The 5,026-nt window shown below is 45.1% G+C and overlaps 1 protein-coding gene across 1 annotated transcript in view; it reads right to left on the bottom strand.

Moving 5' to 3' along the window:
- The window catches only part of RAMP2 (receptor activity modifying protein 2), a 21,962-nt gene extending 21,542 nt beyond the window's left edge, over positions 1–420 (bottom strand). Inside the window, exon 1 of the mRNA XM_006156064.3 lies at positions 262–420. The gene's annotated coding sequence lies outside the window, so the exon portion shown is untranslated. The remainder of the gene's footprint in view (positions 1–261) is intronic.
- Positions 421–5,026: the final 4,606 nt, after the last annotated feature.

Genomic DNA, 5,026 nt, shown 5'->3' with positions numbered 1-5,026 from the left:
GGGCGGTGGGCGGGAGCCCCAGGCAGCGAGGGCGCGGGTGGGCCGTGGCACCTGCAGGGGCCCTTAGCCAGGGGGACTCTGGGGTCCCTGGGGCTGTGCACTGGGAGGGCCAGAGCCTGGGGGTGAGCTTGAAAAGGTTTGAGGGGTGCTGAGGAAGGGGTGGCAGAGAAAGCAGGGCCCGGGCGCAAAGCGGAAGGGGGTCCTGGACTCAGGGTCGTGCAGATGCAGTCAAGGGAGCGCCTTCTTACCTTCTCTCCTTACCTCGTCCAGCCCCGAGCCAGAGACTTCTGCACCCCCAGACTTAGTTTCACGCCAATCCCCAGAATTCTCCCGAGGATCAAATGATAAAAGTGAAAGTGCCTTGAGAAAAGGCAAGGTGTTGTATTTGGGACGTGCTGTTAGAAAACGTGGGACGAACTTTTATTTCGGTAAAAAGTGACTACTGAGAAATTGCTTCCGGATTAGGGAGGGAAAGGGGGATTAGTGCCGCAGGTGGAATATCGAGGGAGGGCTTTTTGATGGGTAAAATATAGGCTTGTACATGGCTAGTCCATCGTAGAGCTTGGCGGGGGGGTCGGGGGGGAATGGAGGAAAACAGCCAGGGCAGACGAACAACTAGGTGTGTGCAGGGGTGGCGTTGAATGCGTGGGGCTTCTCCACGTTTGCTATCATGATGCTCTGTAAATAGAAAAATCCCCCGCGCATTGCTTTCGAGTTTAGGTAACCAGTACTGAATGAAGTTTCTAACCCGAGGAGGTGCCAACTTTTTCAGAGGTTTCTGTGAGAGTTTGTCTATTTTAAGCTTTGGAACCCTCAGATGTGGCTTTGTGAAAAGATTACTTAGGAGAGAGGAGATAAGTACTTACAAGGAATTAAGGAGGCTGTTGGCCGGATTGCATACATGCTCAAAAACCTGAGAGGAGACGGGATTGATTGCTGCATGGCCATCCCGCCTTCTCCTCCATTCGCCCGTGGGCATTTTGGGCGTGATTTTCAAGCCTCTGGATTCCAGACTCAAATCACGGTAGGCCATGTGGGAGCTCCGCACCTCAACTACCCCGCCACCTGCTGGCCTCATTAATTAGTATGCCTTTTAAAATTATTTTAGGGGCCAGCAGGTGGAATGGTGGTTGAGACATTGGACTTGCTCATTGCGGACTGTAGTTCAAGTTCTGGACCTTTGCTTTCTCGCTTCCCCTTTCCCTCTCTTTGTGTCTCTCTCTGATCAAATTTAAAATAATAATAAATAAAAAAATAAATCTTAAAAATTATTTTTAAATACTAATTTTTTTACGTTTATTTTTTCCTGAAAGAGAGAGAGACAGGTACCTCCAATGGGGTCTTCATTGCCATATCTGCCCTCCACCCCCACCCCCAGCTAGCCTGGACCTAGGCACACCTGTGCAATGTTCAGAAAAGCCTGTGACTCCAACCTGGGGCGTTCCCATGTGGACTGTGGGACCTTCCCATGTGGATTGTGGGTCCCGAATTACAGAATTTTTGTACTGCTGCACCACTGACTAATTCCTAAAATAGTAATTTTATCTATTTAATGATTGGAATCTGAAACTGGCTTCCTCAGTCCTTTAGGTTACAGTTGTTGCCCTTGGTCTGTGGCATATGAAACATGTAACAATTCATTTCATTAAATACACCTTGTTCAGATCTTGGGTTAAGTTTGAAAAGTGTCTACTTTGTTCATTATTTCTTGGTTCACTAGCCACTTCCTAGAATAGATTAGTAACACTAAAACTGTTACATTTCAGCATAGAATAATTAAACTAAAGAGAATAGAGAGGGGCCAGCAGGTGGCGCACTGGTTATGGTGCTGAACCCCTACATGATCAACAGTGGTTTGAGACCCAGGCCCAGAGGCTTGAAAATCATGCTGGGCAAGTGTGTAAATTTGCCCAGAATCCTGAGAGGAGATTGGAGAAGGGATTGTGGCAAGCCATCCTTCTTAGGGGTTGATTTCTCACTTTCTGTCTCTCTACCTCTCTCTCTGATGAGCACACATGCCCTATTGCAAAAACCAAAAAGAAGAGAATAGAGAAAAAAATGTGGAGAAGAAGTAAGATTATACCAGCTAGGTTGGGACTGAGATATACTGCTTTTAGGAAATACCTCCATTTGGAAAGTCCCACCCAGGCTTTTTCATTTGTTTTGTTTAAATTGTGCATTAAGTGTCTTCCATCCTCTTTAGTCTATCAGTCCATTATTGTTTAAGACTTCAGTGTTCCAAACCCTAAAGTCATGGGAGGTGGCATTTAGTGCCTCTGGTGTGTTGTGACTCACCCTAATGGTTTGATTCAAAAATAGAATAACTAGGGGGACCAGCAGTTGGCATAATGACTATGTCGCTGGACTCCCATGTAGTCGACTGTGGTTTGAGTCCCGGACCTGGTGGCTTAGACTCACGCCGAGTGCGTGTGCGTGTGTGCCCAAGATCCCAAGAGGAGAATGGAGGAGAAAGGATTGTCCATCCCCTCTGGGGGGTGATTTCTAGCTTTCTCTCTCTCTCTCTGTCTTTCTGGTGAGCGCACATACCCTATAGCAAAAACCTCCCTCCCCCCAAAAAAAATAAATAAAAAAGAATAGAATAACTAGGGACCAGCAGATGGCCTAGTAGTTATATTGCTGGACTCCTAGGTAGTTGCCCGCCATTCAAGTTCCGGACCTAGCGGCTTAAAACTCAGGCTGGGCATGGGTATGTGCTTGCCCAAAATCTCAAGAGGAGAATGGATAAGGGATTGCGGCGTGGCCATACCCCCTAGGTGGGGGTGATGTCTCACTTTCTGTCTCTCTGTTTCTGGCAAGCACACACACCCTATAGCAAAAGTCTCTCTAAAAAATAATAAACTAAAAAGTCTTGTCTTTATTCAGTGTTAATGAGCAGCCACTAAATATTCATCTTTGTGCTGACATAGTATAAAACTAACCACAGTAGATCTTTAACTTGTTAGAAGATTGCTTTAGCTCTGCTAAATCAGTATTGTATATCCTGAGAACCAGCATTTTCTTGTGGGTTGCCTAAAAACTAATTCTGCTTTGATTTTTGTCACCAATGTCTCCAATGGAAATGAACCCAATTCTCTTAATAAAGCAACAGTAGAAAATATCAATGTTATAATTTTACTGTAATGAGAATTCAGGGCATCAGATTCTGTTGGTAATGTTCTGTCTCTATGTATAGTACCCAGAACCTCAACTAATAACCAATTTAAGTACCTAGGAGAAGGGATTACAGAAGTGTGGCCATGCCTCATGGAAGTAGCTTTCTCCTTCTTCCTCACTCTGGGAAGCACATGCACCCTCTGGCAAATTAAAAAAAATAAACAATTAGGACCAGCCCATGGACTAGTGGTTTTGTGAGCTGGAATCCACATACTGACTGTATGGTTTGAGTCCCTGACCTGGTGGCTTGAGAAACATGCTGAGTGTGTGTGCATGTATTCCCAAAATCCCAAAAGAGAGAGAAATGGAGAAGGAATTGGGGCAAGAACATTCCCCACGGGGGATGCTTTCTCTTCTCCCTCTCTTTCTCTTTCCTTTGAATGCATACATCCTCTGGCAAACTAATAATAAAATAACAAATTAACAATAAAATAACAATTTTTAAAAATTTTAAGCATTATTTATTTGACTTTATTAATTCATTCATTTTTTAAAGAAGTATTTTATTTAACTTTTATTTATTATTATTTTCCAGTTTGATCAGAGAGAGACAGAGAGAGAGAGAGGAAGCGAGAAAGCAAGCCCCCAGGTCCAAGACTTGAACCGTGGTCGGCCATGTGGGAGTCCAGTGCCTTGAACCACCATGCCACTTGCTGGCCCCAATTCATTCATTTTTAATTTGACCAGAGAGACACACAGAGAGAGGAAGAGAGAAGGCGAGAAAGCAAGCCACCAGGTCTGTTGTGGTCGGCCATGTTGGAGTGTCCAGCACCTTAACCACTGTGCCACCTGCTGGTCCCAACAACGTAAAATTTTTTGACCAAAACAGCATATGTTTTGGAGTTTTTCTCGTTCTTTTTTTTCTATTTTTTTCAAGAGATATTTTTACTATAGGGTGTGTGCACTCACCAAGGAGACAGAGAGGCAGAAAGTGAGAAATCACCCCCCAAGGGGCATGGCCACACCACAATCCCTTCTACTCCAGTCTCCTCGGGATTTTGGGCAGGCACACACATGCGTCTGGTGTTTTAAGCCGCTGGGTCCAGGATTTGAACCACAGTCGACTATGTGAGAGTCCAGTGATGTAACCGTTATGCCATCTGCTTGTCCGTGGAGTTCTTCTTTAATGTAGCGATGAACATAATGAAAGACTGTTAAATGCTAGCTAAGTTCTTACTTGGACTATAAGTGCTGTTTTGCATGTATAAGTAGCTAAGATAGTAGATCTAGGAGCCACCTAGACAGTGTGCTTGTTAAGGCAGCTGGATCCTACACGGTAAGCTGCATGGTTCAAGTTCTGGACACAGCAGCTTGAAAAACACACTGGCACTTATGTGTGCCCAACACCGCAAGAGGAGAGCAGAGGAGAAAGGATTGATTACAGCATGGCTCTCCCCCTGGAGGGTGATTTCTCACTTTCTCTATGTCTCTCTTTTTCTCTGTCTCTCTAGTGAGCACATGTATCCTATAGCAAACTAAAAAAATAAAAAGAGAGTAGACCTAATAGAAATATAAAGTGTTTTGTGTGCTACTTCTCTTGCCCAAGAGAAATGACCCTGTTTCGGGGTCAGTAGATGGTGTGGTGATTAAGACACTGGACTCCCACATGGATGACCATGGTTTGAGTCCTGGACCTGGTGGCTTGCTTTCTTACTTTCCCCCTCTCTCTCTCTCTGTGTGTCTCTGGTCAAATTAAAAAATAATAAGGGACCAGCAGTTAGTGTAATGGCTATGTTGCTGGACTCTCATGTAGTCGACTGCGGTTTGAGTCCCGGACCCGGTGGCTTAAACTCGCTGGGCACGTATGCATGCGTGCCTGAGATCCTGAGAGGAGAATGGAGAAGGGATTGCG

This window comes from Tupaia chinensis, unplaced genomic scaffold, assembly GCF_000334495.1.
Source record: "Tupaia chinensis unplaced genomic scaffold, TupChi_1.0 Scaffold000477_2, whole genome shotgun sequence".
In the NCBI taxonomy this organism is placed as follows: Eukaryota; Metazoa; Chordata; class Mammalia; order Scandentia; family Tupaiidae; genus Tupaia; species Tupaia belangeri.
Note: the sequence above shows the minus strand (reverse complement) of the source record. Positions and strands in the feature narration are given on the sequence as shown.